Source organism: Mercenaria mercenaria, chromosome 9 (genome assembly GCF_021730395.1).
Source record: "Mercenaria mercenaria strain notata chromosome 9, MADL_Memer_1, whole genome shotgun sequence".
Lineage (NCBI taxonomy): Eukaryota > Metazoa > Mollusca > Bivalvia > Venerida > Veneridae > Mercenaria > Mercenaria mercenaria.
This window is the reverse complement of record NC_069369.1, coordinates 6,137,112-6,150,933: the sequence shown is the minus strand read 5'-3', so window position 1 is coordinate 6,150,933 and position 13,822 is coordinate 6,137,112. Positions and strand designations below refer to the sequence as shown.

The 13,822-nt window shown below is 34.2% G+C and overlaps 1 long non-coding RNA gene across 1 annotated transcript in view; it reads right to left on the bottom strand.

Annotated features, from left to right (window-relative positions):
- Positions 1–262: 262 nt before the first annotated feature.
- LOC128559385 (uncharacterized) overlaps positions 263–13,822 on the bottom strand; it is a 51,988-nt gene continuing 38,428 nt past the window's right edge. Inside the window, exons 2-4 of the long non-coding RNA XR_008372307.1 lie at positions 4,148–4,243; positions 3,414–3,547; positions 263–357 (exon numbers count right to left, since the gene is read on the bottom strand). This is a non-coding gene — a long non-coding RNA (uncharacterized LOC128559385). The remainder of the gene's footprint in view (positions 358–3,413; positions 3,548–4,147; positions 4,244–13,822) is intronic.

The window sequence follows — 13,822 nt, the reverse complement described above, 5'->3', positions numbered from 1 at the left end:
TACAGAATCCAGGAACACTGGTTAGGTTAACTGCCCGCCGTTACATGACTGAAATACCGTTGAAAAACGGCGTTAAACCCAAAACAAACAAAAACAAACATTCTAGTAAGGGGTATTGACACTAGACGAAACGGTCCCATTTGGTTAACCTCGTACAGCCGGACGAACGAACGAACGGACGGACAGTACAAACACTATATGCCTCCCACATCAGTAGTTGCCGGTGGCATAAAAATATACACTGCAAAAATAATTATGCTTACCAAGTTGTTGAACTAACTGCAAATCTTCCTCAACAATTGTATCTCAACACAGCTCACATCACACTCCACAATCTCTTTTTGATCCAGTGTAGGCCTAAAGTAGAAAAAAACATTTTTACAAGTTTTAGTGTGAGATTTGAAGTAAGAATGTTAACTTTCTCAATTCAAATTAATTTAAACAAGAGCACCGCCTTGTGGGTGCAGACGCTCAGCTGATTTTTTTGTCTCTGTATAATAGAAATATTGATCTACCCATGATTTTCTAAGTCCAAAAGGGGCAATAATTTTTGCCAAATGCAATACAGAGTCACGGTTCTTGCTGTGTAGTGTCAGCTTTTAATGGCAACTAATGCTCCAAGATTTAAAGCAATGGCTTTGACCGTAAAGGAGAAAAGTTAAACCTAAACGCCAAACTTAACCAAAAAATCTGATATTTTTAAGTCCAAAAGGGGCCATAATTCTCGCAAAAAGCAATGCAGTGTTATAGTATCTGCTGCACAGTGTCAGCTTTTAATAGCGACTAAATGCTCCAAGTTTTAAAGCAATAGCTTTGACCATAAAGGAGAAAAGTTGACCTAAACACAAAACTTAACCAAGAAATGTGATATTTTCTAAGTCCAAAAGGGGCCATAATTCTCGCAAAAAGCAGGATTGAGTTATGTTTCTTGCTGTACAGAATCAGCATTTCATGGTGAACAAGTGTTGCAAGTTTCAAAGCAATAGCGTTGATGATTTAGGAGAAAAGTTTACCTAAACACAAAATTTAACCAAGAAATCTGATATTAAATCCAAGTCCAAAAGGGGCCATATTCCTGCAAAAAGCAGGACTGAGTTATGTTTCTTGCTGTACAGAGTCAGCTTTTGATGGTGAACAAGTGTTGCAAGTTTGAAAGCAATAGCTTTGATAGTTTTGGAGAAAAGCTGACCTAAACATAAAACTTAACCAGGCAATGCCAACGTCGATCAAGTGATGAAAATAACTAAATTCTTTTTTTCAAAAAATCATATGAGCTAAAAACGAAACTGTATTTTTCTAAATGTTTTTTATCATTCTCAGGGATTAAATTGTGACTTTTAAGTTAAACATTAATATTTTGTAATAATTTAATAATTATAACTGAGCGTCAATGCTGTCATCAAGAAAGGATGCACTTATTTCAAGTTGAAAGTAAAATAATATAAGGCTCAAAAAATAGATATTTAAGGGGACGCATACTTTGAAATTAGAAAAAAGTGGGTGGGGTATTATAAAATTTACCTGCAAAAAAGTACAAGGTTTTGGTAAATGAAATGAATACTGTTTCAACTGTTATAAGTACACAAAGGATTGCTCACTAAAATAAAAATGAGAAAAACTGAAACAAGAAAGTTATTGTTGAATTACGTAAGAGTTCTTGTGTACATTCAAAGTCAACAATTAAGACTTTTTGGTGCGAAAATAATAGTGCTTCACTTTGTCTAAACATTTATCAATGTCCTACAGATTCTAATTTAAAGAAAGAATGTGAAATAAGTTCACTGTCTTGCTTTTCATTTCGCATATGTGAGCTAAAACACATTATTTAGTTTGTTTACAAAGTAGTGCATAAGAAAAGATATGGTGGTCAAGGAATGCCACATTACAAAACTAAAAGAGTATATTCCCCTTAATACATTAAACATTTATCATTACAGAAGTCTAGTGGCTTACAATAAAGGCCTAGAAATGTTGCCATTATTAATTTTTAACTTGGTATTCATGAACTACAATGCACTTAAATATCAAAACACATTCAACAAACTTTTGAAAATGTATTGTCTTAAAAATCCCTAAAATAAGGTATGAAATTTGGTTGAGAGGTCCAATCAATGTGTATTGTGCAAAAGCAACATTCTAATCTTGTTCACAAAAGTTACTAATAAACAGCAGGAATGTCAATGATCAAAACTGGACGAATATACAGTTATCCTCACTTAAATGTCATTTATAATTTGTCCTTGAATTCTCCACCATACTTTTCATAACTCTGTTTGCACGAGTTGCACGAGAATGCTGTCATTCACGTAAAAAAACGGGGTCAAATAAGTTGTAAATGCAGTATCATCTAAACGTAATTAATGGATTATGCAGTTCAAGATAAACTTTATCTCATATCGTAACGAACATGTATAATGTTGTAAAAACAACTTTACTTACACTGATTTAAGTAGCAGTCGGTTTATAAGTGACTGTATTGATTCATTTTGTGTTTTGTTATTGTTGTCAAAAAGTATAACGGAAGTGCCTAACAACTGAAGCGGAAACCAGTTTAATACGCAAAGTAGTCCACTGTAATTAATATTATTTGACAAATGTCCACAGAAATTAATAATTTTCTAATATTAAACACGAATATCTGAATAGGATTCATTATTTGATAAGAAATTATAATCATCGACATGTTTTTTTAAAAATCGTACACGTGCTGACACCTAAGTTGTCTCCAGTTGTTTATTAGAGTTACCTTTCGTCCGGCGCAGTAATACATTTGCAGTGAATCGCCGAGAAGTCGTGGGAAAATTAAAAACCATGTAAACAAACTAAAATTAACCACCTTTTCAAGATGAATTTCAAGTGATCGGCGTTATGCATTTAACCCGCCTGACCTGTGTAGCATCTTAGATATCTGTTCTAAGGTATTCATTGTGTAGAATGTCATGTTATGCCCTTGCAATGCTAATCCCACTCTGATTTTTTTGTTTACATTTTTTATCAATGAGAAATATGGCGTCCATCCCGAGATGAACAGACGTGGCGTTAAATTTTTACATGTTTAAGCAAACCTGGTGTGTTAGAAAGAAAATCTCATCCCTTCAACATTATTTGGAATACTGTTATTGTAAAAAACCTGTATTTTCCTTATACAAAAGCTTAATATTTTGTGTTGAATGTACTTTCACAAAGACCTCTGTTTTCCTATTACATTCATAGTACCACATCCTTATCCACAAAATACTGAATATTACAGGTGTCCATCAGTATTATATCAGTTTAGGAATATGTTTTTTATTTTCCCACCATCGATTTCTTGAATATGCACCCCTTCTGCATTGCTGTATGAACTGTGAATGTAGCAATATGCGTCCCCTTAATGACATTTAAGGCAGATAAAAATATTGTTAGTCTAAAACCTTTTAGCTTTGCCTTTAACCAATTCTGTGTCCATTTTTTGTCCATGTTGGACCAGGAATGGCATATCCAACATGTTCAACAACAGCGGATGCTCACAAGAACTTTGTACACATCTTTTCCCATTTGTGCATGCCTGAAATCAGCAAAAGTTTTTATGCAAGAATGGCCAGTTTATGTTTACAGGTGATAAGATTTTTCATGAACAGACTCAATCAAACTGAGTCTGCTATTATTCTTCTTGGTTGCATTCTTTGCTTCCAAAGGATCTTTTTACAGATTTTATTGTACATGACAATATGCATTTAAAATTTATTGCAAGGCACTAAGATATTTTAGCTGGTTGATGCTCCAGCTGAAATGGCCTGGTGAAACCCTAACATTGAATAATTTCTAAGTTCTTCAAATAGCCAAAACTGACATCACAAATGTCAATTTTATGATCAATAACTGAAGTTTTGATGTTGATTTTATTTATTCTATAAAACCTAAGCCTAGAATACTGATGCATTTAAATAACACAAAAGTTCATCGCCCAGGTTTTTATTCTATGATATTATATTATTAATAATCAGAGTTTCAGACCATGCTGTTTTCCAAAAAAACTGACGTAACATCAGCTTTTTATTCCCCAAGTAATGACATTGTAGGTTAAAATATGTGTGTTCAGTGGCACATTCCTGCTAAAAAATGCATACTAGGTAAAAATATACATTACAAACATAATAATGCTTACCAAGTTGTGCAACTTGAAATGCAACACTTCCTCAACAATGGTATCTCAACACAGCGCACACACACACACCACAATCTCTTTGATCCAGTTGATGGTCTGCAAATGATTAAATGGCTTACAGTGTAAATTATGCATGAGACTGTGGTAAAGGAAAGACATTTATGAATTTATAAAACATTCACTTGCTCAAAATATTACCAAACTGGCAAGATACAATGAGCCAAAAGTTTAACAAAAAATAAACTGGATAGTTTATAATAACTGGATAGTTTATGAGTCCAATGAACACAATAGAAAAATTATCTAACCTGTATTATAATCCAATAATTTTCAAATCATTTTAATATATAATCAATGCACAAATCACAAGTTTGCTGTTACAAAAAGCTACAGGCAATGATCAGATAATCTGCAATGCCTAATCCAATGAAATTAAAGCAAATGAGAGGGAAATGTCTGACCTTGGGTCATTACACCTGAATGCACACAAATTATAGGTTACAACACACTAAATAGCTGTTCTTCTTTATTCTATAGGCTCTACACCACTAAATCCAGCTGTTCTTTATTTCATATAAAATCCACTTACTTCATAACAGTTTTTCGACATTTTCTAGCATATCAGATTTTCAGAGACTTATATTCCCATAAAGAACTAGATCGCTACTTTACAAAAACAAGAGGACCATGATGGTCCTGAATCGCTCACCTCTTCCCACATGATCCAGTTTTGAGTATGACGTCGTTTTTTCTATTATTTGTCATAGAGGCCGAGTTTTTGAGCTCATGTGACCCAGTTTTGAACTTGACCTAGATATTATCAAGATAAAAATTCTGACCAATTTTCATGAAGATCCATTGAAAAATATGGTCTCTAGAAAGGTCACTAGGTTTTTCTATTTTTAGACCTACTGACCTAGTTTCTGACCGCACATAACCCTGTTTCGAACTTGACCTAGATATCATCAAGATGAATATTCAGACCAACTTTCATGAAGATCCATTGAAAAATATGGCATTTAGAGAGGTCACAAGGTTTTCCTATTATTTGACCTACTGACCTAGTTTTTGACGGCACGTGACCCACTTTCGAACTTGACCTAGATATCATCGAGATGAACAATCAGACCAACTTTCATACATATCCCATGGAAAATATGGCCTCTAGAAAGGTCACAAAGTTTTTCTATTATTTGACCTACTGACCTAGTTTTTAAAGGCATGTGATCCATTTTAGAACTTGTCCTAGATATCATCAAGGTGAACATTCTGAATAATTTTCATGAAGATTTCATGAAATATGTGGCCTCTAGAGAGGTCACAAGGTTTTCTCTATTTTTAGACCTACTGACCTAGTTTTTGACCGCACATAACCCAGTTTCGAACTTGACCTAGATATTATAAAGGTGAACATTCAGACCAACTTTCATACAGATCCCATGAAAAATATGGCCTCTAGAGAGGTCGCAAGATTTTTCTATTATTTGACCTACTGACCTAGTTTTTGATGGCACGTGACCCAGTTTTAAACTTGACCTAGATATCATCAAGGTAAACGTTCTGATCAATTTTCATGAAGATCTTGTGAAATATATGGTCTCTAGAGAGGTCACAAGGTTTTTTTTATTTTCAGATCTACTGACCTAGTTTTTGATGGCACGTGACTCAGTTTCGAACTTGACCTAGATATCATCAAGGTGAACGTTCTGACCAATTTTCATAAAGATCTATTGAAATATATGGCCTCTAGAGAGGTCACAAGGTTTTTCTATTTTTAGAACCACTGACCTAGTTTTTGACCGCACGTAACCCAGTTTCAAACATGACCTAGATATCATCAAGATATATATTCAGACCAACTTTCATACAGATCCCATGAAAAATATGGCCTTTAGAGAGGTCAAAATGTTTTTCTATTTTTAGATCTACTGACCTAGTTTTTGATGGCACGTGACCTAATTTCAAATTTGACCTAGATATCATCAAGATGAACGTTCTGACCAATTTTCATGAAGATCTTTTGAAATATATGGCCTCTAGAGAGGTCACAAGGTTTTTCTATTTTTAGACCTATTGACCTAGTTTTTGATGGCACGTAACCCAGTTTCAAACTTGACCTAGAAATCATCAAGGTGAACATTCTGACCAATTTTCATGAAGATCTTGTGAAATACATGGCCTCTAGCGAGGTCACAATTTTTTTCTATTTTTAGATCTACTGACCTAGTTTTTAAAGGCATGTGACCCAGTTTCAAACTTGACTTAGATATCATCAAGATGAACATTCTGACCAACTTTCATAAAGATCCCATGAAAAATGTGACCTCTAGAGTGGTCACAAGCAAAAGTTTACGGACGGACGCACGGACGACGGACACCGCGCGATCCCAAAAGCTTACCTTGTCACTTTGTGACAGGTGAGCTAAAAACTACAGTTCGTTAAATACAACCCACTGAATTTACTACTTTTCGCTTCTTTCAATTTCTCTTTTCGAGTCATTAAGTTCTTACGCCGCCATTTTTACCTAGCATGCGATAGGAACATGCCGATTTCATAGAATGCAAAGTGATACCATACTGAAACGCGGTAGGGTAAAAGTAAGCACGTTGCTGCCGAGAAAATGCACTAGGAAAGGAAAAATGATTAGAACTATTTATATTTGGACTACCTGTAGACCTGTGGAGGCTTATATTCTATTTGGTAGTGATCAGCCTAAAAGAGAAAATTTTTGTTTTTTGTTTGGGATTTCCATGAATTTGCATTCATTCTCAAGGTACACTTATTTTACAATGATTCTGCTTAGTTTTGGTGCAAAATATTGAGAAAATCTAGAGAAATGACAATTCATTACAGGACACCCTCTTCTTAAAAAATACGCGAAATTTAGCACTATGCAAGCAATATTTCAATTTATTTTACCTTATTCGTAGAATTTTCATTTAAGATCCATTGTCATTTTCATTCAGAAACATGCTAATTTCAAAAATATTTAGACAATTGAAGTGCAAAAATGCGAGAAAAGATATTTACTAGGTTCTAAAACGAACCAAAATAGAGCCACCTGGTCGAAAATTCGATCTAAATTCCAAAAGCACAAGAAATTTAACAGTTTTCAGCCATTTGTTACTGTTTTACATCATAAAGAATAGATTAATTGCATTTCCATTCATTTTCGAGGAGTTTCAGAAAATACCATGTATTGGCTATTTGCCCCTTATAGGCTGAACACTACTAAATCCAGCTGTTCTTTATTTCATATAAAATCCACTTACTTCATAACAGTTTTTCGACATTTTCTAGCATATCAGATTTTCAGAGACTTATATTCCCATAAAGAACTAGATCGCTACTTTATAAAAACAAAAAGAAAAGGGGGTGTTAACTTTTATGTAAGAAAACTACAGTTCGTTAAATACAACCCGCTGAATTTACTACTTTTCGCTTCTTTCAATTTCTCTTTTTGAGTCATTAAATTCTTACGCCGCCATTTTTACCTAGCAATTTTTTTTGCGATAGGAACATGCCGATTTCAATAGAATGCAAAGTGATACATACTGAAACGCGGTAGGGTAAAAGTAAACATGTTGCTGCCGAGAAAATGCACTAGGAAAGGAAAAAAGATTAGTACTATTTATATTTGGACTACTAGACCTGCGGAGGCTTACATTCTATTTGGTAGTGATCAGCCTATAAAAATGACATATTTCCAATGACTGCAGCACACATTATGACCCATTTTAAAGGCAGTGACCTCCAGATTTGGTTAAAATTATCTTTCTTTCATATTTAAGTTTGGTCATATTATGAACATTAGAATATGAGTTAGTGTTTCTAAAATATTATAAAAATTCCAAATCAAGAAAAAAAGATACTCTCGTCGGGAATCGAATCCCGGACCGCCACAACAACTAAGACATTTTCTCGTCGTTGTAACCAATATAGCTATAGCGGAATTAGTGAATTATGACTTCAAAATATGGATATTCATAATCCAGAGCATTACAAACACTTTTCAATTTTCATCGTAAAAAGTTGTAAAAACAGCAAATTGTCGTGTTTCTGTAACATATAGTTTGTCAGTAATTAAGTTTTAAAGCCTTCTTAATATAGCATTTATTTCCAGATATCTAAAACAATATATATAATTATGTTGTCAATTCAACTGGAGGCCAGTCCCTTTATATGTCAGTAATTAAAATTTTCTTGAAAAATATTGTCAGTGCTGAATAAAAATCAAAAGAAAGTTGGAGTTATGTTTAATGCAAGAAAAATATTTTCAGTCAAACACACAAACTGCAAAATCAGCTAACAAGAGGGTCATGATGGCCCTGTATCGCTCACCTGAGTACCGTTGCTCAAAATGATATGATCAAGTTTTGACACAGAGCACATAGGCATATACATTAAATATCATCAGGATAAACATGTTCTTGTAACAGTCCCTTTTGACCTAGTCAGGGCCAGTTTCCATACCAAGCTGGATTTTTGTACTAACATGACTATTCCTTACCCCGGAAGACTTAAATAACATTTAAAACCAATCTCATTAGATGCTGCTGAGATATATTCGTTTAAGTAAAGAAAATAAAGGGAGGTAATTTGTCATAAATTCAGTTAAAAGTAATCTACCCAGATTATCAGAGGCCATCTGATCGCACAAAGGAATGAAATGACATTTCAAATCAGTATCTTCATTTTTTACTGAGATACACCCATTTTAATTTGAAACAAAGGGAGGTAATTTGACATAAAATCAGCCCATAGCTATCTACCCTGATTGCCTCAGTCCAACTAAAGACAATAATCAAATTTCAAATGTTATTTATTTATTTTAACATATATATTGAATTCCCTAAAAAGACCGCACAAAAGGAGTACACTTCCAGCCAGTTAAACACCTTTAAAAACTCACCATTTTCAAATAACTGTTACATGTTTTGTTTCGATGCATTTGCAATAATGTCCCAGTGTTGAAATTTCAGTAACTAGGTGGAACATAGTTTCCAGCAATTCTTTACTTTTATTTCATTACAAATGGCATTCATTTTAAAGCGGAACAACTTTTTTTGAATATTTTAAGTATATCCATCATACGGGACAGTATGGCAGAACATGTAATGGTTAGGTAGATTGTTGGTAAAGATTTTCTTCGTTTATCAAATATGTCTGTGTTTTGATGATATAAAAATGTATTCGTAAACCTTAAGCTCTGCCTTCTTCAGATACATGTAAAATTTTCTTAGCATGTAAAAGCGAATTTCCGAGATTATGTATCTGATACATTAGAAAAAAAATACTATAAGGAATGGATATGTCTCCATGTCTGTCCCACTACAAGTGGAAGACAAAAATAAACATTAATATTTTATACCGCAACAGTAATGTATTAATATATTTGTTTCTTGCATACCAGATGTGGATTTCTAGTGTTTATAGCAGTGCTAGAAAAATCTATCTTACACCCTGGGGTGTATATAGTGTATTCTAACTAATATGTAAGTGTCACTTAATAGGTAAGGATCACTTCCTTTGAGGATTTCTTTTTTTAATAACCTACCTATCTACCTATGGTTAAAAGCCTGGGTCAGTATCTGCAAACAATTTTTAAGATGGCCTAAATTATATACGTTTTACAACTTCATTAAAAACATAGATAACTATCTTACTATGAAGAAACAAAGTGTGGTCTCAGTTCAACTTAATACATCAAATGCTGTGCCAGATAAATTCAATAAAATGTTCAAACATTAAACAGGTTGTATAATGGCCTAATATATGTCACTGTTAGTTTGTAACTATAGACACCCATATTTCTCAAATTTTTCCATGCAAATTATGTATGGTCACCATCATGGAAACAAAAGAATACAGATAATTCTGTGCGGTGTCTTAAAGTTCTCTTATCAATAAAGACTCCTGTTACAGTTTCAGATTGTTAAAATGATACAAGAGCCCAAAGTCAACCCCACTCACTATATTGTCAAAAGTAGAAAATAGCCTACCAAAATCGTTCTTGATTCAAAAATGATCAATGTAGATAGCTGGAAGTCTGAATCAACACCTGCAGTGTCTATAATATTCTAAGCTTCAAGTCAATACCTTTAATAGATGTTATGCTCTAGACATGAAATATAATGGCAGATTTCATCTTGCTGTGACCTGGACCTTTGACCTACCACCCTGGTTCAAGCACTCTGCACATTGTCTCATAACCATCTACTCACAACCAATTTTGTGTGTTTGTTTTGGGTTTAGCGCCATTTTTCAACAGTATTTCAGTCATGTAACAGCGGGCAGTTAACCTAATCAGTGTTCCTGGATTCTGTACCAGTACAAACCTGTTCTCCGCAAGTAACTGCCAACTACCCAACATGAATCAGAGGTGGAAGATGAATGATTTCAGACACAATGTCTTTTATCAAAGCGTCACGGAGAACATACACCCTGCCCGGTGACCATGTGACCTGTAGACCAATGCTCTACCTACTGAGCTTAGCGGGCGTGCCCCACAACCAAAGTTTGAAGTGAATATTTTGAATGGTTAATAAGTTATGCTCTGGACATGAAATAAAACGGACAAATTTGATCTTTGAGCTAAATTTGTGACCTTGACTTCTAACCTACTGACATGTTCATGTGCTCTGTATATCCTGTTATTGCCACTTACCTACATGCCAAGTTTAAAGTCAATATTTTGCAGGATTATTTAGTTATGCTCTGGACACAAAATATGATGGACAATTTTGACCTTTTAGCTCAATTTATGACCTTGACCTTCAATCTACAGAGCCGGTTTAAGTGCTCTGCACATCGTTTAATTGCCATCTACCTATATGCCATGTTTAAAGTTAATATCTTTAACGGTTATAAGGTGGTGGACAAGTGCGTGAAAGTTTCAAATCATTCCCAGAAGTAGGTACAAAGCTAGTAGCTAACATGTAAAAAATTAACCAAAAATTGCTACGTCAAAAGGGCATAATTTTGTAAAAATTAGAAACAGTAATGGAACCTTTTCAATGTAAGTTAGTTTATCACAGTGAACAAGAGTGCCGGAATGTCACAATATACACCTGTTGTAGCAAATTTCTTTAAACTAGCACCTGTATCTTCAAATGGAATTTTAATTCTGTGGTTGTGTAGTAATTATTGTAATTCTTTTGTTTTTCTAAATCCACAAAAAAAACTCCTTAGCAGGTAGAGATACCTTAAAATACACCTAAAATTTGAAAGTCACATCTATGTTGTACCACAGAAAAGTGGTCTTGGTTTTTCCCTACGGTCAATTATAAAAAAGTTACAATATAAGTTATTATTTATAGTAACAACTAAGGGAAGTAAAACATTCTTTTTTAAAAATCTAAGTCCACATAAAAATCCTTACCAGGTAGAATTAGGTCAAAATACACCTCAAAATTGAATGTATGTAACATACATGTTGTACTACAGAAAAGTGGTCTCAATTTTTCTACGACTAGTAATGAAAATGTTACAATATAAGCTATTTATAGTAACAACTAAGGGAAGTAATTCTAAACAAAGGACCTGCGCATGACAATCCCTTTATGCATGAAGAAGAAATGCTCCAGACAAAGTCATTCCTGCATCTGACCTTTGGCCTCTAAGTGTGACCTTGACCTTAGACCTAGGGACCTGGTTCCTGTGCACGACACTCTGTCTCATAGTGGTGAACATTTGTACCAAGTTATATCAAAATCCCTACACACATGAAGAAGATATGCTCCTGACAAAGTTTTCATTCTTGTATCCTTTGACCTCTAAGTGTGACCTTGACCTTAGACCTAGGGACCTGGTTCTTGTACATGACACTCTATCTGTTGAAGGTGAACAATTGTGGGAAGATGCATCAAAATCCTTCCATGCATGAAAAAGATATGCTCCAGACAAAGTCATTCTTGAATTTGACCTTTGACCTCTAAGTGTGACCTTGACCTTAGACGTAGGGACCTGGTTGTTGCGTATGACACTCCCTCTCATAATGGTATAACAAGAGCTGTCACAGGAGACAGCGCGCTCGACTATTCTGATGCTTGATAGTGAAACTTGGCACATCTGAGGAAGCTGGAGCTGTCACTTGAGTGTTTATTGACTCCAATGGTGGATGAAGATATTGCACAATAGCCAGAGTCTGTGTCAGAAATATTAAGTCATAAGAGAGATTAGTGATGGGACATCGGTTGGAATCGGTTAGCAAACCGATGTGATGTATCGGAAAAATAATCGGTTGAAAGTTATTTATTTTCATACTTGTTTATAAAGATATTAATGTCTTTAAAGTGACTGTTTTACTTAAAAATCTTATGCTGTTTTGAAAAATAAAGCACTACCATTAATCAGATATTGTAAAGCTGGTTCCTGGTAAACAGAAACTTGTTTAGTAATCACTAGGATTAATTAGTTGCAGACAGGGAAACCACAATGAATTGCAATCCTGTGTACATGTATCATAGACTCATCTATAGCTGTCATTTGTGACAATTGACTGGTATACCTGTACCTGTAATATATCTAGCATACAGAAAGGAAGTACAAATATTTCAGTCTTTTTTGGCTGACAAAAATAGTGATTGTAGAAAATCGTTTAATGAATTCAGTTATTTTTCGGTAATATTAATATATTACAATGGTTACCATAGCCTGACACTACTGAGTTGCACCATGTTCCTAGTACTTGTTGCTATAGCATATAACAATGTCATGAAGCTTGGTAAAAAGATCATCAGATAAATTAATCAGAGTTTAATCTGTTTTCATATTACACTGGTCAGCGGTACTGGGAAAATTGAATTTTGGACGAGAAAAAATCATGACAACTCAATGACAACTGCAACTGCATAAGAACACCAAAGTTCTTTCCACTGAAATTACATCATGGACACGGAAATTTGCCTGCATTATTGTCCAGTTTCAACAGATAAATTCCCTCGGACATACCATTGTAAAATACGAAGATTTATCAAAGTTTCGCTAATTTTTTTACCCCATTTTTATTGATACTATGGACGCCACCATGTTAACAGCTGTGCCTAACTGTTAGAATTAAAATCCATTTTCATTGGATAACTGAAATGAAATACTAACGTTTGATTGTCGGCATACTTCTGTTTTATCCGTTATGCATTCAGGTAGTCCATATTTCGGATATTTCTAGGTAAACATAAATTCTCATGCACCGTATTTCCCTTCGGAAACCTTCGTTCGTACCCGTGTAGATTCGTATCCGCTATCGACTCTGAGAAAACATTATTATAAATCGATTATCAGAATCAGTTGGGCTTATCTAGCCGTCAATCGATTATATCCGCTGACTGGCCAATCACTAAGAGAGATAAAGATAAAGTATATCAAAACACTAAATATGTATAATTCTAAGCAAAAAGGGGGCATAATTCATAAAATATTGGTGCATGAGTTATGCACCTTGTGTCATATCATGTGGGTGATGATGTGGAACAACTACTTCAAGTTTGAATCAAATCCATTTAGTAAAAATTACTAAGATATAGTGAAAATGCATCAAAATTAACCTTAAATTCTAAGTAAAAGGGGGCATAATTCATGAAAAATTGGTGCCAGAGTTGTGCACCTTGTGTCATATGACGTGGGTGATAAGGTGGAACAACTATTTTAAGTTTGAATCAAATCTGTTAAATAAT